The sequence below is a fragment of the Delphinus delphis genome, chromosome 4 (assembly GCF_949987515.2).
Source record: "Delphinus delphis chromosome 4, mDelDel1.2, whole genome shotgun sequence".
Classification (NCBI taxonomy): domain Eukaryota; kingdom Metazoa; phylum Chordata; class Mammalia; order Artiodactyla; family Delphinidae; genus Delphinus; species Delphinus delphis.
This window is the reverse complement of record NC_082686.1, coordinates 25,757,035-25,783,899: the sequence shown is the minus strand read 5'-3', so window position 1 is coordinate 25,783,899 and position 26,865 is coordinate 25,757,035. Positions and strand designations below refer to the sequence as shown.

General features: G+C 39.1%; 1 protein-coding gene across 3 annotated transcripts in view; it reads left to right on the top strand.

Annotated features, from left to right (window-relative positions):
* Window positions 1–3,669: 3,669 nt before the first annotated feature.
* Window positions 3,670–26,865, top strand: part of CHODL (chondrolectin) — a 347,429-nt gene continuing 324,233 nt past the window's right edge. The window contains exon 1 of one of the 3 annotated variants that reach the window (XM_060010455.1): window positions 3,670–3,836. The gene's annotated coding sequence lies outside the window, so the exon portion shown is untranslated. Of the gene's footprint in view, window positions 3,837–16,866; window positions 16,974–26,865 lie in introns of those variants that run through there. The other 2 variants (XM_060010457.1, XM_060010458.1) reach the window with 2 other exon arrangements.

The window sequence follows — 26,865 nt, the reverse complement described above, 5'->3', positions numbered from 1 at the left end:
AGTTAGGACTGAGGGGTGAACGGGGGATTAAGTAAAATAGTAAGAACTGTAGTGATGTAATGAAGCAGCAGTTGTTGAGCGGTCAATGATTGGTTGATTGACTGGGGTAATGAAGTAGCATTTTCTTTTAATTCAACAAATATTTATTATATATTAATTATATATCAAGTACTCTGCCAGACAATAGAGCTACAATACAAAAGTGAACAAAACAGACCTGAACATAACTACAGTGATGGAATGTTCTTCTTTGGGGGTTTTCAACTGCCTTGCTGATAAAGTTCTTATAAAGAACTTTATCAATTTAGCTTTGGTTTCCTTGCAATGCCAAATATAACATCATAAACCTTTAATCAATCCTCAGTGAGGTCTGTGGTGGACCTCTCTCTTGCAGCCTAAAAGCTTGAAAGTATCATGCATGTTCTACTCTGTCAGGCAGAAAGTACGTAGGGCTTTAGAAAAGAACAAATGTGACAGTTTTATTTTCCCCCAAGTCTATTCCAATAAGACCGACAATATCCCGTGCATTGATGCTGACCTTAATCTTCATAGAATGGAGAATCCATTCTAAGCTAAGATGGAATCTCGGCATAAAGACTTGGCATATTATACACTGCCAGGAATCTGTAATTCCGAAATATATTCAGTAGTTCTTGGCTAATTCATGCTTTTTTTAAGTCCTAAAATTTCTTTTAAGAGATCTCTCTATTGAAGTAGCATTTGTTGATTGACTGATGAAGGGAATTTTTTTTTAATCGGGGTGGGGTGGTTATTTGGTTTATTACTAAGGTAAACACTGGGGAGGGGGTCATCAGACTGTGGTAGTAATGGGAGGGGACTCCTACCATTTTCTTGCATTGGAATCATGTGCAATTCCAAATATTGTGTAAAGAGTTGGGATTTGAGGGAATCCCTGGAACTAATGTCCGGGGGCTGGATGGGAGAAGTGTCAGTGTGATGGTGGAAGGGAGCAGGGAGGTAATGAGTAAGTAGCTGTAGTGAAGGAAATTGAATTTCCCATTTATATGGTAATAGTGAGGAATGGAACCTGCCCCGGGCAGTTTCCTAGGTGAGAGTATATGAGTCAGGGACAAATAGTCAGGAGTTTTAAAATTTCCCTCAACCATTATTTTGGAAAATTAGGTAGCAAAATCCATGTAGTCTGGACACACTAATTGTTGAGAGTTAGAGTGAAGTTAGTCTAGCTCAAGGACTGAGAGAAGGGTTTCTGAGATCCAGTTCCTGTCACTTAATTGATGGCTCTGTGACCCCTCTACTGTCCTTACAAGATGTAGAGCTTTTTCTGAGAGGTTATGAAGGCCTGAGACAGGAAAGCACAGGCAAAAGAATAGAAGATAAAAGTTCCCTTATGTCTTCCACACATGTGGTTTGAGTACCTTTGTGTATTTTTAGAAATATACGTTACAATGTGCACTCAGAGCACCTTAAAAATAATATTTTTATGCTCAATTATATTTATTGACATAAATATTTCAAATTGTATGTTCTAGATAGAATCTGTCAATTGGTTATAACTGCTTGTTTCTTTTAGCACTAGCCATTAGACAATCTTAGGTTATACACAAAATGTCTGTCCCTGGATAATAAATACGTTACTGGATTAGGGAGTTTCCACAATAAAATGCTAACAAAATAAATCTAGGTAACATCCAAATTATTTTACTGTATAATTTTGTGAAAATGAATATATTTCTGTAATCATGTACTCTTACATGTACAGAGCGTTCAACATACATCATCATAGGCCTATAAACATCCCCCAAAGTAGTTACTGTTATTATTCCCTTTTTTACAGGTGAGGAAGCAAGCTCAGAGGTGGAGTGAGTTGCTTCAGGTCCCATAATTAGTAAGTAGCTGAGTATGAGTTACTTACTAATACTAATCTGCTATGAGCCTTTTGAACATGTAGGCAGTACTCTCTGGTCTGAGACCTTAAGAAATTTTTGCAGATTTTTCTTTTGTTGCTCCCTTTTAGTTTATGGAATATCCTTGCCCCAAACCTTGATTCCTGGGGTCTTGCTGGTTCAAGCTTCCTCTGTTCACAGGTCTGAATTGAGATCCCAGCCCCAGTCCTCGTCCTATGAAAAAGCAGATTGTTGTCTATCTTCAGTTGCTGGTGGTTTCACATACCCTAGAGTTTTTAAAAATTCATCTACAAGAAAGTACCTCTTTGTTCAATATTGGGCCATCATGAAAACTGATCCCAGCACAATTTAATTTAACATCCTGTTGGTGAGAAGGATAAAACATATCCATTTCTGTTTAGAAAAGAAAATGAGGGCTAAATGTATAAAGCTGTTAGGAAAAAAACACAAAGATACTGTCCCCAAAACAACCACCCTCAGGAATATTAGAAACTCAGCTTACTGGGAAACCTAGAAAGTGATTATGCTTAGGACTAAAAATATGAGACATGAAAAGAAAAATTCTTGACATAGTCAACTAGCAAAACCACTAGTGGGGCATTTAAAATAAGAAAATAACATAATCAAAATAACATGAAACTATAGATGTATAGTACCAATTAAGGAACCTCAATGTAAGTACCACTTAGATCAAGAAATAGAATATTGCCAACATCTAGAAGCCTCTTCTTGAGCACAAAGCTCTTCCTTACCCCTCTGTAAAGGTGGATTTACAATAAATCATTTTCTTGTTTTTTTTTTTTTTTGTCGTTTGTTTGCTTTTGTTTTAACACCTAAGTTTATGTGTATATATAGTGTATATATGTATTTATTATGTGGTATGCATATAGTTTATATAATTTATATGCATATATGGTTTGTAATCAAATATATATGGGAATATATATATATATATTTAATTTTAACCAATACTCTAGAGAATGTCTGTGAGGTTTGTGAACTCCTAAAGATTAGCCAGACTTACTCATCTTTATATATTTAGTACCTAGCGTAAACCCTGACACTTAATGAGCTTGTAATAGCATGCAATAAATCTGTGTTGCATGCAAAAAAATTATTAAGCAGAAACCTCAATTAAATAGAGTTGAGAGACCAGAAGAAGGAGTTCTCACACCCTGTGATGATAGCAGAGCCCAGCAGGAAGAAGAGAGACTTCTTTCCTGTCAAGGACTCAGCCAATGAAAAGCCATGGATTATTTGTAGCCTAATGAAACAGGAGGGAAGGAGGCAGGGCACAACCTTTAAAAGAATGACATAGCCATAGGACATGACAAAAACTGGTTAGGATTAACTAGATGCAAGATGGTGGAAGATTTGACTACCAGTAGAACTTGAGCCCCATTATCCGCTCATTGTAATACATTAGCATGCTAAATGACTCACCCACTAGCACCATGACAGTTCTAAGGCTAACCATAAAAGGCCAAAAAGTGGGCAGTGGCCCAATTCCTGGAAATCTCCGCCCCTTACCTGAAATAATCAGAAGAATCCTCCCACTCATTAGCCTACGAAATTATCCAGCCCAGAAAAACTAACCACGCCATATTTCGAGGCTCTCTTGCCTTCTGAGATGGCCCACACTCTGCCTGTGGCATGTGTTTCTTTCTAAATACTCTCTCAATAAATCCATTTCTTACCTATCACTTTGTCTCTCACTGAATTTTTTCTGCGGCGAGACATCAAGAACCTCAAATTCACCGGGAACACTATAGCCTTTCCAACTTCCTTTTCCCCTCTTTAAAATTTCCCTTGCCATGTGGGCACTTGCATGTGGCTCACTATGGTTGCAGACCCCAAACTGCAATTCTCCGCTGATCCTGAATAAACCCATCTTTGCTGGAGAAACATCTGACAGTGTGTTTGTTTCAGGTCAACATGAACAAGTAAACTGTAAGTTGTTAAATAAGAGATTATTATTTCACTTATCTTTGGAGATTATTTTGACTATGTGGTGGAATAATATGTATTGAGATGTAAACTGATACTTTTTCCTTTAACATTTCCTAAATCCAGTTTTCTCCATTTCAACAGTTAGATATTCTGCCTACCTTGCCGTAGGGAAGGGACAACACAGATAAATCAGATTACAAAAGAGGTAAATTCTTGACTAATCTATTTCCGTTTCCAGTAGTCAATGGATTTGGAAGATTAGATAAAGTGTTGTTCTTTCTGCTCCTTATTTTTCTTGGCCAGAGAAGAAAGAAGGTGAGAAGGCAAACAAGAGATTAGATATGAGACTGTCACTGAAAACTGGAGGCTAACACTTGCTTTTTTGCCTTCTTTGCCCTTAACCCTAGAATGACAGAGATCTTGGATAGGCTTTGGGGGCTCTGAAATTGAGGAGACCTGTGCTGTAGTGTGCAGGGTCTGCTTTATCCCTGCTTCTGAGAGCCAGTTGTCACATTTTTAGGAGTAGAGTGAGCTTGTTGGTATTACACGGGTGACTTGAAATCAGCCCTGGTGAGAGTGTTCCTTTCTGAAAATTGGCAAATGCTCTTCCATCCCACCTTGGAGAACTGGTTGTTAAACATTTATCAGCACCCTCTGGACAAGTGCCTCCATTCCCAGGTGGAGCCTGGGAAAGTAGATGGACTGCCAAGGACTGGACATATTCTGAAATTACACATCAAGTGTAAAATTTGTGGTGTGATGTGTCCAGGAAGATGGGCTTCAGTCAACCACCCAGGGCTCCTGCCTATCTTTTTGTGCCATGCAGAGGAGTAGAACAATTTCTCTGCATGCAAGAGTGGGACACAGGTGGTAAAGTATCTCAGACAACCCTAATAATTGACCTGAAGCCCCAGAGTGATATGGAATTGCAGATGAATGTTTTCTGAGCAACTTGGAGTGGGCATGGAAGTGATTGAATAAGGGCCAGTTTTGAAGGGTCTTGAAGTTGAGGCCAAATGACCTGCCAGAAACGCATCTCAAAGAATGCTGGTTTCGATAGACGACGACCCTACATCTCCAGCCTACTCTCTTCACCCGTCACAACTATATAAGCTCCTGGAACTTAAACTTGATCTCAGGGTGAAAGAAGAAGGTTTGAGACTAGGGTGGAACATGTGAGTCACCCACGTTGGGTGCAAAATTTAATGGGGTACCAAAGAACTCACTAATCAAGATAAATAATATTTTACTGCAATATATGAAAACTCAAAATTAACATAAAAGTGCATGGTGAAAAAAATGTCAAAAATTTAAGTGAACACAAGGTCAGTGTTACCTAGTTTTCCTTTCATTTCAGGCTCTGCTATGGCTACTAGGGGAACTGTTACTGATGCTGCTTTAGTCTCCTCACTCCAGTGGAGGGGAGGTAGTTGTGGGGTGGCTGGAGGGCTTTGTATTGCATGAGATTTAGTTTCTGAATGCGAGTTTGGAATAGATAATGAACTGAATTCCAGAAAAATAAAATTCTATCTCTTGCACATGTGACTTGTGGGCTCAGACTTGCATTTCGTGCACATACATTCTGCTGTAAATCATCCTTGCATCTATAATTAAGTACTTTACAAATGTTGTAATATATTTTCATGTGGGATTAAATACATGGTTACTTGTTAGTAACAGTTGAGGTCAGGGAGGATTTATGTTAATTTTTTTAGGTGGTTTCACATCTGTAGGTATACAGGTACACCTTGTTTCGTTGTGCTTTGCTTTATTGTGCTTCACAGATGTTGCATATTTCACAAAATGAAGTTTTGTGGCAACCCTGCATTGAGCAAGTCTGTTGGTGCCATTTTTCCAACAGCATTTGCTCACTTCGTGTCTCTGTGTCACATTTTGGTAATTCTCACAATATTTCAAACTCTTTCATTATTATTACATTTGCTATCAGTGATCTTTGATGTTACTATTGTAATTGTTTGGGGGCACTACGAACCGTGCCCATATACGACGGTGAACTTTTTTTTTTTTTTAAGATTTTTTTTGATGTGAACCATTTTAAAAGTCTTTATTGAATTGGTTACAATATTGCTTCTGTTTTATGTTTTGGTTTTTGGCTGTGAGGCATGTGGGATCTTAGCTCCCAGACCAGGGATCGAACCTGCACCCCCTGCATTGGAAGGTGAAGTCTTACCACTGGACTGCCAGGAAAGTCCCTAAGACGGTGAACTTAATCGATAAATGTTGTGTGTGTTCTGACTGCTCCTCCGACTGCCATTCCCCATCTCTCTCCCTCTCCTCAGGCCTCCCTATTCCCTGAGACACAGCAATATTGAAATTAGTCCAGTTAATAACCTTACAATGGCCTCTAAATGTTCAAGTGAAAGAAGGCATGTTGAAAGCCGAGATAGGCCAAAAGCTAGGCCTCTTGCACCAAACAGTTAGCCAAGTTCTGAATGCAAAGGAAAAGTTCTTGAAGGAAATTAAAAGTGCTGCTTCACTGAAGACATGAATGATAAGAAAGTGAAACAGCCTTATTGCTGATGTGGAGAAAGTCTTAGTGGTCTAGATAGAAGACCCAAACTAGCCACAACATTCCCTTCAGCCAAAGCCTAATCCAGAGCAAGGCCCTAAGTCTCTTTAATTCTGTGAGTGCTGAGAGAGGAGAGGAAGCTGCAGAAGAAAAATCTGAAGCTAGCAGAGGTTGGTTCATGAAGTTTAAGGAAAGAAGCTGTCTTCATAACATCAAAGTGCAAGATAAAACCTCAAGTGCTGATGTAGAAGCTGCAGCAAGTTATCCAGAAGATCTAGCTCAGATAATTAACGAAGATGGCTACACTTAACAACACATTTTCATTGTAGACAAAACAGCCTTCTATTGGAAGAAGATGCCATCTAGGACTTTCATAGCTAGAGAGGAGTAGTCAATGCCTGGCTTCAAAGCGTCAAAGGACAGGCTGACTCTCTTGTTAGGGGATAATGCAGCTGGTGACTTTAAGTTGAAGCCAATGCTCATTTGTCATTCTGAAATTCTAGGGCCCTTCAGAATTGTGCTAAATATACTCTGCCTTTGCTCTATAAATGGAACAACAAAGCCTGGATGACCGCATGTCTGTTTACAACATGGTTTACTGAATATTTCAAGCCCACTGTTGAGAGCTATTGCTCAGAAAAAAAGATTTCTTTCAAAATGTTACTGCTCATTTACAATGCACCTGGTTACCCAAGAGCTCTGATGGAGATGTATAATGAGATTAATGTTGTTTTCATGCCGGCTAACACAACATCCATTCTGCAGCCCATGGACCAAGTATTAATTTCAACTTTCAAATCTTATTTTTCAGGAAGTACATTTTGTAATTCTATAGCTGCCATAGATAGCGATTCCTCTGATGGATCTGGGCAAAGTAAATTGAAAACCTTCTGGAAAGTATTCATCATTATAGATATCATTAAGAAAACTCATGATTCATGGGAAGAGGTCAAAATATCAACATTAACAGGAGTTAGGAAGAAGTTGATTCCAACCCTCCTGGGTGACTTTGAGGGGTTCAAGATTTCAGTGGAGGAAGTAACTGCAGATGTGGTGGAACTAGCGAGGGAACTGGAATTAGAAGTAGTGCCTGAAGATGTGACTGAATTGCTGCAATCTTATGATAATACCTTAATGGATGAGGAGTTGCTTCTTATGGATGAGTAAAGACAGTAGTTTTTTAAGATGGAATCTAGTCCTGGCAAAGATGCTATGAAGATTGTTGAAATGACAACAAAGGATTTAGAATATTATGTGAACTTAGTTGATAAAGAAGTGGCAAGGTTTGAGAGGATTGACTGTGATTTTGAAAGAAATTCTACTGTGGATAAAATACTATCAAACAGCATTGCATGCCTACAGAGAATTCATTTGTGAAAGGAAGAGTCAATCAATGTGGCAAACTTCATTGTTGTCTTATTTTAAGAAATTACCACAGTCATCCTAACCTTCAGCAACCCTGATCAGTCAGCAGCCCTCAACATGGAGGCAAGACTCTCCTCCAGCAAAAAGATTACAACTCGTTGAAGGCTCAGATGGTTAGAATTTTTTTAGAAGTAAAGCATTTAAAAAAAAATTATTTATTTGTTATTTATTTGGTTGCATCCGGTCTTATTTGCAGCAGATGGGCTCCTTAGTTGTGGCTCGTGGGCTCCTTAGTTGCAGCAGTCAGGTTCCTTAGTTGTGGCTCACTGGCTCCTTAGTTGTGGCATGCAAACTCTTAGTTGCAGCATACATGTGGGATCTAGTTCCAGGAACGGGGATCAAACTTGGGCCCCCTGTGTCGGGAGTGTGGAGTCTCAACTACTGCGCCACCAGGGAAGTCCCAGCGGTAAAGCATTTTTAAATTAAAGTATGTACATTGTGTTTTTAGACATAATGCTATTGCACACTTAATAGACTATAGTATAGTGTAAACATAACTTTTCTATATGCTTGGAAGCCAAAAAACTTGCATGACTCCCTTTATTGGGATATTCTGTTTATGGTGGTGGTCTGGAACCAAACCTGAAATTATCTCCAAGTTATGTCTGTACCTGTGTGTATGTATACACATCTCTCTTTGTATATTTAGTAGTTTATTAGTCTGCCAGATTTTCTGGTACTAAAGTTAGAGTCACTGGTCTATAGTACTTATGATTCCCTTCAGCAATTTGTCAAAAATGACAGACATATATTTTGACCAACAATTCCATAAATTCATGCTTCACTTATTTTCTGTGTTGGGTAATGTCAACTACCATCTATTATCAGCCTCTGCCATTTCTAGTAGGAATAAAAAAAAAAAAGCTGACATTTTATTGGTCTCAGTATGTGCAAGGAACTTTGAATATTCTGTTACATGAATTATCTCATTTAATATGGCAGCTCCATAAGAGACGGACTAGTAAAATGTCCATATACAGATGAAGAAACTGAGGCTTAAGATGGTCACATGTCTGCCTGGCTCAAAGCCCGTATGTATACTCACTGTGCCAAACTGCCAAATCTAGTGTCCTGATGCCTCACGATGGGGTCCACTGATGTCCCCTTCGCTCAGCTTGTGAATGTGTTTTCCTTTTGTTTTAGACCCAGAAGACTGTGCAGCATTTCTAGTTCACAGGAGTTATATTATTTCTATCTGTTCTTATGAACATAATGTCTGATGAAGTATTAAAACTATGTTTCTCTATGAACAGTAACTCCAAAAGGAATGTCAACCGATAGTGCTGGTGATGAAAATGAATAGAAAATGAGAAAGTAAAAGAAAAGACATCATTATTCTTAGGCACAAAATGTAAGATTTATGGAACAGATGACAGACCGCATTGATGTTTGTGAATTGGATCAGGACTCTCTCATTTGCAAGTATCAGAAAACTCACTCAGGCAAGGTCTTGAGAGCTGAACTGGTGGTACTGTGAGGGTGGGCCAGGATCTGGAGTAGCAAGAAGTGCTGGAGATGTAGGGATGTGAGGGCCACATGAGCCAAGTCCAGAATAGGGGAGCAGTCTAAAGGTCAGGGCTGCAGGGCAAGAGTAAGGTTACAGAAAGAAGGCAAGATAGATGACTAGGGTATGAGGGGATGGAAATGCACTGGGAAATGGGGCATTTTCCCTCTATCTCTTTGCCCCAGGTGGGATTTCTGGCAGTGCCTGCATCTCCTCTGTGGCTCCTGCTGTCTATGATAATGGTTGCCATGGTTCCAGGTTCTCCTGGGTGACCCAGCCCTGGAGCTCCTGTAACACCACCTCCTCCTTTGGTTCCTCAAGCCTGCTGGTATCAACCAGAAGCTTTATTTGGCTTCTCAGCTTTTGCCTCACTTGTGTTATCAGTTTCCTACACACAATTCCCTCTGATTTAAATATTCAGAGTGGTTTCTGATTCCTGGTTGAATCTTGACTTATACACTGTGCTGCTGGTCTTTGACCTTTATAAACCTAGAACCCAATAATACTTTAATCATTAGTGGCATACACATATAGGACCATTAAGAACACTTAGCATGACCTTTTTCTTAAAGTGCCATATTTTGAAGCGCTTGAATCTTAAAGTAAGAGGTACCTGCTATATTTCATAGTCAAAAAAGAACAGTGAGGTTTTGGTAAAGATGAATCTAGAATACACATATGGGATGGGCTGAAGAGCAGAGGTCTGAGCATATTAGCATGAGAAGAGAAAGGAGTCATTAGAAATGCTGGGAGGGTCTTTGATTGAATCAAGATCCTAGTGGTGGCGTTTTGGGGTAAGAACATAAATGGGGAGGAGAATTTCTTCCTGAGGGACAAATAAAGGGAAGGAGAATAAAAGGGAGGGTGTTGAGAATGGTTTTTGCAGTAGGTTCAATGAAGTACTTCAGTATGTCTAAATGGAAACATAAGTTTGTAGTGGAAGTCACCCAAATGAATTCCCCAGCAAAGCCCAAAATAAGCAAAAAATTTAATCTTTCTGTTTTCTCTCTTTCATTCTTAAATGTGCTTATGTATTATTATTGTCAAGTGAAGCAGTTGATTCTTTAGTTGGTTTTCTTGTGACATTCAGTGTCCTTTTAAAGGATCTTTTTATATTATAAATATGGCATTTTGTAGATTTTTGAAATCCCAGCTCTCCCTCTACCACCCTCATATTTGCCTTCACTCTTTTGCCCTTTTCTTTATTTAAGTGTATATGCTATTCTGTGCTCATTGCTTGGATAGGAATGTGGAAGGTGAAGGTTTGGTGAAATCAAATTGGTTTTCATTCTCTCCCTGGCATTTATTTTCCAAAATGCTAAGGCCCCAAGAAAATAAAAAGGCAGAGCTGGGGATAAGATCAGGGTAGATCTTCTCCAGCAGATACAAACATTTCAAATGAATTTGTAGTATCTGTGATTAAAGGTATCTCTGCCTTGCTCCTTAGGAAGAGCACTGGAGAGATGGCAAGATGCCATCTGTTTCTATTTCCTTATTGGATTCTATTTACACACTCGTGCTACCCAGTTTTGATCTTTATAAACTTAGACCCTAATAATACTTTAACCATTAAAAGTATACATATATAGGACCACTAAGAACACTTAGCACAGCCATTCTTTGAAGGTACCATATTTTAGAGGAAATGTGGCACCTTAGATAATCACACAGATGTCCTGTACCCCAATATAATATTGATGTAGAAAAAGTCTTAACCCTTAGAAGTCTCCCAGTAGTAGCAGAGATTGTGTTGGACCTGAAGGAGCCATGCAGACAGGGATGAGGCATGTCTCGATATTCCCTGCCTGTACTAAGGACCAGAAGGAGGCAATGGACACGTAATAAATGCCACTAGGCTCAGATGACACACAGGGTCAGATGATCTTCTTTTGATGCTTAGGTGCCACAAAATTTAAACACACCTCAGGAAAAAGGGATAGGAAGCCCAAATTAACGAGATTAAGAAAAGGAAAATAGTATGGATGTTCCTAAAAAATTAAAAATAGAAATACTGGATGATTCAGCAATCCCACTTCTGGGTATGTATTTGGATACCCAGAATTGAAAGCAGAATCTCAAAGAGATATTAGTACTCCCATGTTCACTGTAGCTATTCACAATAGCCGAGATATGGGAACAGCCCAAATTTCCATCAACAGATGAATAAATAAAGAAAATGTGGTATATACATACAATGGAATATCATTCAGTCTTAAAAATAGAAGGAAATCTTACCATTTACAACAGCATGGATGGACCTGAAAGCCATTACGCTAAGTGAAATAAATCAGTCACAGAAGGACAAATGCTCCATGATTCCACTTCCATGAGCTATCTAAAATAGTCAAATTTATAGAAGCAAAAAATATTAATGGAATTGTGGTTGCCAGGGGATGGGCAAAGAGAAGAGGGGCAGTTGTTGTTCACTAGGTATAAAGTTACAGTTATACGAGCTGAGTAAGTTCTAGAAATCTGCTGTACAACGTAGCGCCTGTAGTTAACGAAATAGTATCGTGCACTTAAAAATTTGAGAGGATGGATTTCATACTATGTTCTACTCTAAACAAAAACAAAAAAACCCAAAAAACAGAAAAAAAAAAAAAACTAGACACAAGGAAACTTTTGGAGGTGATGGATATGTTTATTACCTTGATTGTAGTAATGATATCATAGTTGTACGCATGTATTCAAACTCATCAAATTGTATACATTAAATATGTGCAGCTTTTTTGTCTATCAGTTATGCCTCAATAAATCTGTAAAAAGAAAAGGAAAATAAAAAAAGAGAAGGAAGACTACTTTTTTCAGTGAATGTTTGGATTGTCCCCAAATCATTTATTGAACGATTTATCTTTTTCAACATTTGAAACACTCTTATGACATACTAAAGTATTTCATATACTTAGGTCTATGTTTGAACTTTCTTTTTTATTTTAATGAATTTTTAAATCAGTTTTTGAGCAGGAACTGTGTTATTCTTGATATTGTAGCTTTTAACTTATAACAAGTAGGGCTGGTTCTTCCATGTTACTCTCTTTTTTTCAGAATTTTCCTGTTTATTTTTGCTTGTTATATTTTAATATAAACTTTAAGATTGGCTTCTTTAGTTATAAGTATCGCTAGTATTTTTACTAGAATCAATTTAAAATTATGGACTAATTAATGGAGATTTGCACCTTTATTAGGTTGATTTTTCCTATTCAAGAATATGGTATGTTTTTACATTTTTTCATGCTCATTTTTGTGTCCATTACTAGTGCTTTATAGCTTCTTAATATAAATTTTGCACATTTTTTATTAAGTTTTCTGCTATGTGTATTAATTGGGGTCCTGGCGAGAAAGAGATAGCAAATACTCAAATGAAGTAATGGAGGAGACTTTAATGAATGGGCTCTTTTCAAAGGTGTGGGAAAGGGTTAAGAAAACTCAACAAGGGACAGTGAAATATCCAAAGATTAATGACAGTAGAGAGTAGCAAGAGGGGGGAAGTAATGGTTACCAGATATTGGAGGGAGCACTTATAGGAGAGAACTGCCTTACAAGAGCTGTGGGCATCTGCAGAAGGACAAGGAAAAATCAAGATACCTTGACCTTGCTCTTCACTTACCATCTGGTTACCTTCCATGCCCTTCCATTGGACAAACCCAACAGAAACCAGAGAGCGAGGGAGACTGTTGACATGGCCCACAAATGTCAGCCTCCTTGGACACAAAGTAGAGTAGAGAAGGGTGCAATGGACTGAATATTTGTGCCCCCGCATTCATATGTTGAAATCCTAACCCCAAATGTGATGGTATTAGGAGGTGGATACTTTTGGAGATGATTAGTTCATGAGGATGAAGCCCTCAAAAATGGGATTAGTGCCTTTATAAAAGGGACCCTGAGGGCTCTTTCACCCTCTTTCTTCCATTTGATGATTCAAGGAAAAGTTGGCAGTCTGTAACCTAGGAAGGGGTCCTTACCAGAATCCAGGCAGGCTGACACTCTGATCTCAGACTTGCAGCCTCTAGAACTGTGAGAAATAAATTTAGGCTGTTTATAAACCACCCAGTCTATGGTACTTTGCTATAGAAGCCTGGACTAAGACAGAAAATGGTACCAGTAAGTGGGAATGCTGCTCTAACAAATACCTAAAAATGTGATTGAAACTGGGTAATGGGTAGAGGCTGGAAGAGTTTTGAGGTGGATGCTGGAAGAAACGGAGATTGTTGTGAATAGATTTTTAAAGGTGATTCTGATGAAAGCTCAGAAAGAAGAGAGCTGTAGAGAAAGCTTCCTTCTCCTTAGAGAATACCTAATAACTCATGAACAGAATGTTTATATAAATATGGACAGTAAAGGCTATTTTGATCGAGTCTCAGATGGAAATAAGGAATAGGTTATTAGAAACTGGAGGAAAGGTGATCCTTGTTATCAGATGGCAAAAAATTTGCCTAAATTGTGTTGGTGTTCTAGTCTTTTGTGGAAGGTAGAACTTGCCAGTGATGAAATTGGATATTTAGCTGAAGCGATTTCTAAGAAAATGTTGAAGGAAAAGCCTGGTTCCTTCTGACTGCTTATAGTAGAATGTGAGGAGACAGAAATGCTTTGAAGATAGAACCATTAAGCAAAAATGAACCAGAGCTTGCAGATTTGGAAAATTCTTAGCCTATTCATATTGCAAAAGATAAGAAAGTGTGTTTGGAAGAGAACACTAAGGGATGTGAACCATGGAATTAATCAACCATCTCAACAAAAGCCAAGAATAGAGATGGGATTATACCAACGGAAAAACTGCCAGCTGGGACTGGCAGAGGAAATGGGACAAAATGAGGGAAGTCTGTCAAACTTCTTAGATCCTTCAGGACTGGACCATAGAACTATTTGACTACAAACATGCTATTGTCAAGACAAGGGAAAAAGACCCTGAAGGCGATTCAGAAGATCATCAGAGTTCACTCCTAACACAGGCCCAGAATGCTTGGGTCCAGGGGACAGGACTATATCCACCTTGATTTCAAAGGGTGGGACCAAAGCTCAGTGGAGTCCTGGAGGTGTGACCTCCATCCTGACAGAGAACCATGGCATGGGTGGAGCCACTGCAGAGAGAAACAGCATAGGCAGTTCCTTGCCAAGCTTCAGGGTGATAGTGACACCCCAGTGGGTCTAGAAGGTGGGACCACCGTAGTGGGACTGAAACGTAGAGTATGGAGCCAAAGAGGATTATTCTCGAGTCTTAAGATCTCATGAAGTTTTCCTTGCTAGGTTTTGGGCTTGCTAAGGACCCATTACTCCTTCCTTCTCTCCTTTTTCTCCCATTTGAAATGGGAATGTCTGTCCTATGCCTGTCCTACCATTGCATTTTAGAAGCACATGATTTGCTTGATTTCATTGGTTCACAGCTGGAGAGGAATTTTGCTTTAGTATGAGTCTCATTCATATCTGATTTAGATGATTTTTATGAGACTTTGGACTTTAGAGTTGATGCTGGAATGAGTTAAGACTTTCAGTTACTGGAATGGAATGAATATATTTTGCATGTGAGAAGGACATGCATTTTTGGAGCCAGGGCTGGAATGCAATGAACTGAATATTTGTGTCTTCCCAAAATTCATGTTGAAATCCTAACTGACAGGTTTTTTTTTTTTTTGCGGTACGCGGGCCTCTCACTGTTGTGGCCTCTGCCGTTGTGGAGCCCAGGCTCCGGACGCGCAGGCTCAGCGGCCATGGCTCACGGGCCCAGCCGCTCCGCGGCATGTGGGATCGTCCCGGACCGGGGCACGAACCCGTGTCCCCTGCATCGGCAGGCGGACTCTCAACCACTGCACCACCAGGGAAGCCCCTAATTGACAGTTTGATGGTATTAGGATGTGGGGCCTTTGAGAGGTAATAAGGTCATGAGGGTGGATTTTATAAGGGATTAGAGTCTTCTGAAAGGGACCCCAGAAGGCCCTCTAGCCCTGCTTCTGCTGTGTGAGGATAGAAAGAGATCGTCAGTCTGCAGCCCAGAAGAGGGCTGTCACTAGAACCTGACCGCGCTGCCACCATCATCTCCACCTTCCAGCCTCCAGAACTGTTGAGAAATAGATTTCTATTGTTGATGAGTCACCCAGTTTATGGTACTTTGTATAACAGTTTGAACTGACCAAGACAAAGGGTAAAGAGTGGATCTGAAGGGGCAAATGACAGATATTTAGTGCACTACGTATTTTATCTTTTCGTTAATACTGTACATGAAATATTTTGTCATCTCTCTCTGGTGTGTGTGTATGTATGTACTTCTGCCATCCTGAACTTAAACACTAAGGGAGATAGGTGATGTTCAATTATATAAGTAGTCACAATGAATGTGCTATCATACGGGAGATAAAGGGTTCCTTGAAAACTTTAGTGGGTAGACCTGATGAAGTCTATGGAGTCATAAATATGTCCTGAAAGAGAGAGGTTTTGATTGATATCCTAAGGATGATAAAGTATTAGACAGGTGAAGGGGCGATAGTGGTAGAGTTTGGTAAAGAGAAACTGGAGGTGAAGGAGGTTTTCAAGTTAGATGAGGAATTTGAATCCTTCATTATTTACTTGCTGTTGGACCTTGGGTGAATTACCTAAGTTCTCTGTGTCACAGTTTTTCCATCTGTAAAGTATTTGTAATAATACTCACCTCACAGGGCTGTTGTAAGGATTAAATGAGAAATGCATTTAATTTTGGGGGGGACAGTGCTTGGCAGATGATAAGTGCTCAGTAAGTGTTAGCTATTGTCGTTAATAATGTATAAGGAAGACCTGCAGTCAATAGAGGGTGAGACCCATCAGATGAAATCCATCAGAGTGTGTAGTGGGAGAGCATTAGAGGTTCAAATGGAGATGTAGAAAAAGATAAGAATTTGGAGAACTCGTGACTTGATAATAAGTTTGGACCTTGTTCTGAGAGCAATAGGAAGTCTCCCTTAACACAGGGAAGTTACACGATCATATGTCTGTTTTAGAAAGTGCTACATTGCCAAGCTTCCTTGCAGTTAGGGGCCTGCATTGTGGCCAAGGGGACGTATTAGTCAGCGTTCTCCAGAGAAACAGAATCAATACCAGGATGTGTGTGAGTGCGTGCGTGCGTGCGTGCGTGTGTGCGTGCGTGTGTGTGTGTGTGTGTGTGTATACAGAGATTTATTAGGAGGAATTGGCTCACATGATTATGGAGGCTGGTGAGTCCAGAATCTGCAGTGCGGGCTGGCAGGCTCGAGACATAGGGGAGCTGATGACACAGATGCAGTCTGAAGGCAGTCAGATGGAGAATTCCCTCTTGCTCAGAGAGGCTGCTCTTTTTGTTCTAATCACGCCTTCAACTGATTGGATTGGGCCCACCCACATTATGGAGGGCCAACTGCTTTTCTCAAAGTTCACTGATTTTAATGTCAATATCATCCAAAAGCACCCTGAAAGTTGACGTGTAAAATTAAACATTACAGGGGGTGTTACGCAGAAGCCATGTGTGCCCCTTACAGGCTGGGCCTTAAACCCCAGTCCTCCATGCTTGCTTTCTTTGCTCCTTGGCAGATGGGAGGCAGAGGACCTGGAATAGGATTGTAAATCCTGGGGGATGAAGGAGCTACTAGATGGAAGGAAGCTGGGTCCCTGAAAGACTAGATGGAACAGAGCCTTTATTCCACCTCCATCTCTCATTGAACTGTGACATGTGTGAAAGGTAAGCATATATTGTGTTAAGCTTTGGGATTTGGGGGCTTGTTTATTAAGCTGAGAGTCAGGAGTTCTTTGGTGAGTGCTGTTGGTGTGCTGTTTCTCCTCCCCCCTTCTTTGGAAGAGGCAAGTGTGTCAAGGAATGCTTGCATCTTGTGGAGTTTGAGAGAGGAAGTCATGTTTTGATTCATGCCTGAGGAGTCTAAAGGTAAGAGATGCCTCTTTAACAAAGGTCCCAAAGGCAGTTAGTGTATCCTGAGGCAGTCATTCTGGCAGCAGTAGGGAGAATGTGTTGAAGCAGGAAAATGCTAGAGTCAGGGAGACCAGTTAGGAATTTGTGGTTCAAGTCTAGGCAAGAGATTATGTTGCTCTGGACTAGGTTGGTGCAGTGGGTGTGCAGAAGATGCCTAAATTAATCATGCTGTGATTAGTAATAAATGTTCAGTGCCCTATCAAATTATCTCAATGCAAAGTCCAAATTTCTTTATTTTCCAGATGAAATCGAAATTGATTGTTTGGATTTATTCCACAGTAAAGGAAAACTTATGAAATATGATGGTATTTCTGGTTTCCTATTTCAGGTCCAATTAAAAAAGAAGGAGTCTTAGGCAAGGTTGAGGTGATAATGCTTATTTGGGAGGCACATCACAGCGCAGCAAGAGAGAAGGAAAGAGATGAGGCAGAGAAAGATAAGAAGCAAATTTGAGGTGATATGCCAAGTTAGCCACTGCTCCGTGGCTCTAAAGAAAAAGCGTGCCTCAGAATAATTCATCCATCAGAAGTAGGATTAGGAAGGAAATTTAGACCAGCTCAATGATGCCTACTGCCTCTCTGGGTTAAAGGTTAACCCACAGGAAATTTACTACATCATCCTACATCCTCCCTAGGGTATTGCTGTGAGTGATGAAGGAAAGCACGAGAAGAGGAATGGACGGTCAGAAGCCAGGGATGGAGGAGGGGAGAATAGTCAGCAGTCTGCTGGAGGAGAGGCAGTTAACGTACCTTCATGAGAGGGTTTCTGAGGGCCTGCCCCAAAAAACCTTTAGAGGAGAATCAGCCTTGGATACCAGAGGACAGTGATACAAGATCACAACTGTACTCTGGGCCTGACCTAGCAGGAGAGGGGGTGAGCAAGGAAGAGAAAGGAAGCCAGCTTCATCCTACTTACCTGCTGCAGACATCCAAGCCCAAAGCATGTTGGAGCTGGGAGAGGGGAGAAGTTATAACTTGAAAGGAAGATTTCAGTTTTGTGATTAGACTAGACTGGACTGGACTGGACTTTTTAGTATCTGAATGAGGGCAGAGGATTTTTTAGTTGAGCAGGACCATAAACAAACAAACAAACAAATAAAAATTTGAAAAAATAAAAAAGGAAAAGCAAAGCAAAGCAATATTTTCTTGGTATTTTGTTCAGGGTGGACATTAATGAGTCTAGAGAGCAAGTTAAAAGTCTGTTTAAAAAAAATTTTTTTTTACACCATCATATCCATCTTGTAAAATCAACTAGGTGTACTCTTAAACATTCTGCTATATTGCTATGAAGATCTTTCTTATTTGGCTCTGTTAAAATGCTGCATAAGAAGACAAAGACATCCATCAATTATCACTCATGATGCCCACGGTCTGAATTAGTTAATACAATTTGATACCACTTTATCAAGCAGGTTCCAGCTATAATAGGGACTCAGGGTTAATAAGATATTCTAGGGGTAGGAATTATAAAAAGAATAGTACAGACCCTAAAACACTGGGTTGTCTGGAGTAAAGTGTGTATTGGTGGGATATTTGGGCAACCAAAGTGAAGGGGGGTGATGATGCTGAATCTGGCCTCTGTACCCAACATCGAATTAAATCTTGGAGACAGAATTTTGGGTGAAGTAGAAAAGAATAGCTTTATTGCTTTGCCAGGCAAAGGGGGCCACAGTGGGCTAATGCCTTCAAAACTGTGTGTCCTGACCTGGGGTGGGTAGGAGGAGTTTTATAGTAATGGTTCAAAGAGGGCGTGATCAGCTCATGGACGTTCTTCTGATTGGTTGGTGGTGAGGTAAGTGGGAGTCAGCATCATCAACCTTCTGGTTCCAACTGGGTCTGGGGTCTGTGTGCTTGTGGGCAGCATACAGTTAACTTCTCCCACCAGGTGGGGCTTTCAGTATCTGAGAAACATCTCACAGATATTGTTATATATATCCTTTGAGGGGGAACCAGGACCCTGCCCCAAGGCTGCACTATTGTTTCTTGACTGTTCCTCCCTTGTTTCTGCATCCCCTCCCTTCCCTAATTAACAACAGTATGAACCTGTCTGTTGGAACTCAGGGAAGGTCAGGAGGCTGAATGAGACCTATTTCCTGTAATTAAGAAATGGGGGACACAGAAAGGCTTTTGTGCCCAGGAGTCCCAAAGGATCCTACTCAGTTTCAGTGGCACTAGGCACCTGGGTAGGGTGAAAGTAAGAGGATAAGAAAGCACTGAGGACAGTCCAGGTGCTCTGTTTCATCCCTTCTGCAGAGGGGTGGCCTCAGTGAAGCCCACCTCATTCAACCCTTGTGGTTACTTGTTCAGCACGTGTCCAGAGTAGTGACTGTGGCAGAAAATCTGGAAGTTGACTCCCAGTTCCTCAGTTTAAAACTTTAGAACTTGCAAACTGTGCAGGAAGAGAGTTCTTAATACATATTAATGGTTTGATTATTCAGGTGGAGAAGGAGTGAGGATGAATGCATTGAGGCCAGTATTCTGATATCTGACTTTTGTGCTATGTGTAAATTTGGTCACACACTTGAAGCATCAGAGGGAGAATCATAGGACAGCAGAAGAGAATTAAATAATTCATCAGTTTCTCAACCGACCTTTGGCATAATTCAGAAGGAGCTCATAGAAGGCTCTGAATAAATCCTGTTGAATAAATAAACTGGGAACTACTGATTATGTGAATTGGGAGAAAGATTTAAATTGTAGAAACTGCAATATTTCCAGCAAAATATCCACAAATTTCAAATTCACCTGCAAATAAAGGAATAAATTTATCTATAATGAATTTGAATGATTTCTCGCTTGGGGTTATTTTATTTGGTGTATTTTATACAGGGAATTCAGGACTATAGATGGGTAACACCTTTCTGAATGCCTCTGAGTAAGTGATTATTATTCCATGTTAATTGTCCATAAGGGGCAAATAGTAGACCCAATAACTTGTATTGGTTAACTGGAAGTTTAATATTATTGTGATTATTTAGTTCTTTGAGATGTTTAGGAGACATTTTGTGTTGCAATAGTTATTATTGTAATTTGTGACTTGATTAATATAGTCAGTTAGTTAATCAGTTTCAATAAACATAATGTAAGGAGAATACCAGTGTCCAATTAGTAGATGTAATGATTCTTGACTCTCCTCCAGAGGGCAGCAAAACCGCATAGCTCAGTTCTCAAAGATCAGGATAAAAATCTTAAAAAGCATGTTCACAGACATTCCCTGACCTGATCATTCATATTAGTCCAACTAATAAAACATAACATGTGCTGATATTTGTATTGGCATTTTATGGAAGTTTAGCCTTTCCTTTGTGAGATGAAAAAAAATCTTCTTTTTCATTGTAGGTTATACAAAGGAACTATACTTGCTTGGGGTCTCAAAATGCATTGTTCAAAAAGGCCAAATATTTAAGTAAGTTACTGTGAATAACCAAGAAGTAAGAGCTCTCCCTGCCCCGCCCCTGAATAGAATGACTTGATTTGTGAGCAGATAATGGTTGTGCTTGCTTTATTGGGGCTATTTTGGAAATTCCCTTTCTTTCTACGATCTATCCTAGGTAGAAAACCTTCAAAAAATATGTCCCAGAGTGAAGAAAATTTGAAGATTGGTCACAGGAAAATAGGGAAATGGGAGAGAGTTGAACACATCCCTGCCCAGCTCTATCCAAGGGGATTTGGTCATTTTCTAGATCAGATTTTAGGTAAGGCTTGACATTACCACTTACCACATCTTTTAGTACTTTCTCTGTTTCTCCAGGCATCATTCTTGCACTTAGAAGTTAGTCAGTGATTCTGGTAAAGGTGTTACCTAACAGTGGTTCAAAATATTTCTTCCCTCTGGTGTATTTTCATTTAATAGAGGGTTTGTGAAGATTAGAAGCTTTTCAAGGCATAAAGGAATGGATTATAGAATGGTAGCATTCTGGTCCTTAGCAGGTTAATCCTTTGTGTATAGTAGGCTTTTACTAAATAGTTATTAAATGAATGAATAAAGACCTAAAAGGATAAATGAAAGATGTAGCTGCTCTTCCATCTGTCCAAAGTACAGAATAGAAATTCTCTTCCTTTTTTTGTGAGGCTAACTTTAATGGGGTAAAATTTAGCTTATTATTAACAGAAATAGTGTAGGTAGATGATTCAGGCAAAAGTATTTGATGATTCTTCATTACATTATATTGAATACATTGAATAGGGGTCAAAAACAGTTTAATAGCATGGTAGCCACCATGAATGAGCTTAAAATTTGAATTTTAGGGTTCTCATCTTTCAACTCTTTAAAGGTTTTGTAAGAATTAGTGTTTGTATTTATCAAACATGTATTCTTTGCAAATAAATAAACTGGGAACTACTGTGCTAGTCCAGTATTGAAATTTACTACACAGTGTAAAAAGAAGAATAAACCATAACACTGTCTTCAATGAATTTATAAACCTCCCTGGAGTCTCAAGACTAGCACACATGAAAACATCGGTAACCACAAAAGGTATAGATTATTAATGCAGTCGAGTGTGTGGCATGCTCTAGGATTAAAAGGTTTCTGAAGAAGGGAGGTCAACACAAGTTCAAGACCGTGGGGAGGGCTACACACAGAAAGGGGGCTTGAGCAGACTCCTAGAGTGCAGGTAGGGTTCAGATACAGAGAGAAAGGGAGGGTGTGCTGGGGAGAACAGCTTGTACAGAGATGGTGAAGTGATGAGCACTGTGCTTTCAGAAAACAGACCTAGAGAAGAATTGCAAATTGGGTAATAGGGCGAAAGTTGGAGAAGTGATTTTGGGCCCGCAGTATTGCTACTGAAATCTCAGTCTCTGTACACCAGCACCAAATCAAAATCACGGAGACAGAGTTTTAGTTGAAGAAGAAAAGAGTAGCTTTATTTCTTTGCCAAAGGAGGCCACAGCAGGCTAGTGCCCTTAAGACTGTGTCCTCCTTGAAAGGGTTCAGTGAGTAAAACTTCATAGTGTTAGCTCAAAATAGGTTTCTTTTTTTTTTCATCTTTGGCCATGCTGGGCGGCAGGTGGGATCTTAGTTCCCTGAGCAGGAATCGAAACTGTGACCCCTGCAGTAGGAGTGCAGAGTCTTAACCACTGGACAGCCAGGGAAGTCCCCAAAATAGGGTTCTTGATAAGGATCAGGGCAGGTGCGGGATCTGTATTCTTCTCTTCTCATGGAACATTTCAAAGCCATCAAGGCTGGGTGTCAGGAGGTCCAGAGATGGGCTCTGGTGGTCTCCGGGGTTATTGTACCATGACCTCCTCTTCTGGAATGAAGAATGCTTTCAAAGAAGAGGAGTGTTAGGGAGTGTTTCAAAGAGGAAAAACGCCAGGTGCCTGATACAGCTTTAACTAATAAGTAAGCTACTTTAAGCAATTAGGTGTAAAGGAATCATTAACAAAAGAAAGAAAAAAAAGAACATATGGAAAGAGGACGTGAAAGTGAAGCATAAGATGATGGAGACCTAGCTAGTCTAGTCAGTTTTAGCTATAACAAAATAAAGGTTTTTTCAACTGAAGTTATAGAAAAAGATGAACTATATAACATTGTTGAGTAGGAGGAGAATGAAAGGATAGTCATGTTTCCAGAAATGTGCCTCTCTCCACTTCCATTGCTGTGGAAACCACCAAGAGCCTGTGGAAAAACGGTGAGAGGAGGAATGTTTGAGGGGTGGATAAAGGACAGTGGGACCTGTTTACTTCTGAACTGTGAATATTACAGTTACTGTGCTGAGTTATATTTTCAAAGCTATATTATGATGTATTTTAAGAAAGGAGGCTTAGAAATAATAAATCTATGTCTGAATTTCTATGCTAAGTGAGTATTAGTGATAGATTCCAACCTGAATCCCATATATGTATTATAGTCACTAGAAATCCACTTAAAAGATGAGAGCCAATGATAGTACAGTTGTATTTTTCACTAAGGAAATATTTCTAACATCAAACACTGGTGAACTAAGGGTTTGCTGGAAGAAAACATACCCCTTAATAGAAAGCCAACACATTTAGTCGGGAACATTTTATTTCTTCCAAATGGAAACCCACTACAGAAGCAACATTGCTATTTTTTTTTTTGAAATGTATTTTGCAGAAACAGGCACAGGATATTTTTATACATCAAACTAATGTCTTTGCCAGGTTGCAGTTGTGTACTTTCATGATATGAATAATATCACTAACAATTCATCATTTCTAAACTAGATTTCAGTTGAAGTTGCCAATTTACCATTTTAATGACATATTTGAAAAGTTATTTTCCTGTAGAAAAGTACAAGTAAGTAAAATAAAATAGAATACATGGATGGAAATATACCACAAAATTCTGAGAATAGGAAAAGTAACTTCTTAAAGTTCTGGAGTTAGAGATACTTAAGCACCTAACAGAATCTGGTAAATGTCAGTGGGGAGCTATCTTGTTAATACCCAGTTCATTCATTTCCCTTTCTCTTTCCCTTTTTCTCTCTCTCTCCCTTGCCTCCATCTCCAGGCCTTGTTCTCTAATTGTTCCAGATCTTCAGTAGAGAAAATCATACATGTTTTAAATTTGTGTTTTATTCTCAACTGTGATCCTTTTCTCCTTTCTCACTTTATACTGAAGCCATTGCAAGAATTTGATTTTTTTCTTAGATTGTCTCAGAGTGTGTCACTTTTTGCTTTTCTTTCTTTTTCTAATGTTATCTTTTTTTTTTAAAACAGATACATATATCCACTCTTTTTAGATTCTTTTCCCATATAGGTCATTACAGAGTACTGAGTAGAGTTCCTTGTGCTATACCGTAGGTCCTTTTTAGTTATCTGTTTTATGTAGAGTAGTGTGTGTATGTCAATCCCAATTTCTCAATTTATCCCTCCGCCCCTTTTCCCCTCTGGTAACCGTAAGATTGTTTTCTACATCTGTGACTCTATTTCTGTTTTGTAAATAAGTTCATTTACATCATTTTTTAGATTCCACATATAAGTGATACCGTATATTTGTCCTTCTCTGTCTGACTTATTTCACTTAGTATGATAATCTCTAGTTGTATCCATGTTGCTGCAAATGTCATTATCTCATTCTTTTATGTGGCTGAGTAATATTCCACTGTATATAAGTACCACCTCTTCTTTATCCATTCATCTGTCAATGGATATTTAGGTTGCTTCCGTGTCTTGGCTATTATAAGTAGTGCTGCTGTGAACATAGAGGTGCATGTATCTTTTTGAGTTAGAGTTTTCTCTGGATATATGACCAGGAGTGGGATTGCTCCATCATATGGTGGTTCTATTTTTAGTTTTTTTTAAGGAAACTCCATACTGTTCTCCATAATGGTTGTACCAATTTACATTCCCACCAACAGTGTAGGAGGGTTCCCTTTTCTCCACACCCTCTCCAGCATTTATTGTTTGTAGACTTTCTGGTGATGGCCATTCTGAATGGTGTGAGGTGATACCTCAATGTTGTTTTGATTCGCATTTCTCTGATAATTAGAGATGCTGAGCATCTTTTCATGTACTTTTTGGCCATCTGTATGTGTTCATGGGAGAAATGTCTATTTAGATCTTCTGCCCATTTCTTGATTGGGTTGTTTGTTTTTTTGACATAGAGCTGCATGAGCTGTTTATGTATTTTGGAGATTAATCCCCTGTCAGTCGCTGTTTTTGCAAATATTTTCTCCAGTTCTGTGGGTTGTCTTTTTGTTTTGTTTATGGTTTCCTTTGTTTTGAAAATGCTTTTAAGTTTAATTAGGTCCCATTTGTTTATTTTTATTTTCATTACTCTAGGAGGTGGATCAAAAAATATATTGCTGTGATTTATGTCAAAGAGTGTTCTGCCTGTGTTTTCTTCTAAGATTTTTATAGTGTCCGGCCTTACATTTAGGTCTTTGATCCATTTCGGGTCTATTTTTGTGTATGGTGTTAGAGAATATTCTAATTTCATTTTTTTTTACATGTAGCTGTTCAGTTTTTCCCAGCACCACTTGTTGAAGAATTTGATATTTTTTCTTAGAGTGTCTCAAAGTATGTCACTTTTTGTTTTTCTAACTTCAAACAATACTATATTATTTGACCACTTTTAATTTTTATTGTTATAACATTTTCTTCATAAATAGCCTTATGTTACCTCTACCTTTTATAATATTGAACAGCAAAATTTATATAATCTTTTCTTTTTGTTTTCTCCTATCACCCCAAATAGCCCATCTCCCACTTTCATTATCATCAAAAGAAATTTATATGCCTATATTGTTTCATTTTGTTTTCTAAAACAAATAAATTGTATATTTAAAATAACTTTGTAATTTAAGTACTGCAGTACTGCAGGTATTATTCCTATTTTTAAGATTTGGAAGCTGAGAGATGAGAGGTTATGCCAACCAACAAATATTTATTGAACATCTCGAATGGATCTTGGGCAGCCCTCAGTGCTATGGGGAACAAAAGAAATATCATAAGTATTTGGAATATTTTAGTAATATTTCCTGATGCCAGATTCGCAAGTAACACTAGAGAATATGAGTTTTCTCATACACTTTATTCTTAATGGTCATGAGAATAGAAAATAACAAAGTTCTTTTGAGACTGTAGACTGCCCACTAATGGTAGCAGCAACAGCACCTAATTTTTTTTATTTTTTATTTTTTGCGGTACGCAGGCCTCTCACTGTTGTGGTCTCTCCCGTTGCGGAGCACAGGCTCCGGATGCGCAGGCTCAGCGGCCATGGGTCACGGGCCTAGCCGCTCCGTGGCATGTGGCATCTTCCCGGACCGGGGCACGAACCCATGTCCCCTGCATCGGCAGGTGGACTCTCAACCACTGTGCCACCAGGGAAACCCGCGCCTAATTTTTTTTAAAAGATTTTTTTTGATGTGCACCATTTTTAGAAGTCTTTATTGAATTTGTTACAATATTGCTTCTGTTTTATGTTTTGGTTTTTTGGCCCTGAGATATGTGGGATCTTAGCTCCCCAGCCAGGGATTGAACCCACACCCTCTGCATTGAAAGGTGAGGTCTTCACCACTGGACCACCAGGGAAATCCCCAACAACACCTAATCTTTATTGAGGGCTTAATATGTACCAGTCAATTTTATAATCACTTTTTATGTATTTACTTAATTTTTCATTAAAACAATCATATGATATAATCATATTAATATACTGATCCATAAGAGATAATGTAGCAAAAAAAAAAAATAAAGTGACTTGCTAATGGTGACCCAGTTTGTAAGTGATGGAGCCATAGATTTGTACCAGGGCAGTCTATCTCTAGAACCAGCACTCATAACCACATTTACCTTTCATTACTCTGTGTTTCCTCTATACTCTCCACCAAGCTCACTCTGGTTAGGGTCATGACTATCTCATGGCATGCCTTAGAGGCATTACAAATTGTTTTGTATCAGAGACTTTCCTAATTGTTTGGAAATGGGCAAAAATCAAGAATTGAAATGGCAGTTATTAAGAATTATTGTTGATCACAAAATATGTACAATATAGTTGGAGAAATTAGATATATAGATGCAACTGTTGTGCAAACTAGCCACCTATACTAGCATTGTATACTGATATATTAAATCTCTAAGGAGTGTAGCACCAACAAGAGTTAGGGAAGGAATTATTGGAGAGGGATCTGGAGTGTCTTGATGTACACAAGGAATATCTTCTGAGAATGCTGAAGAGG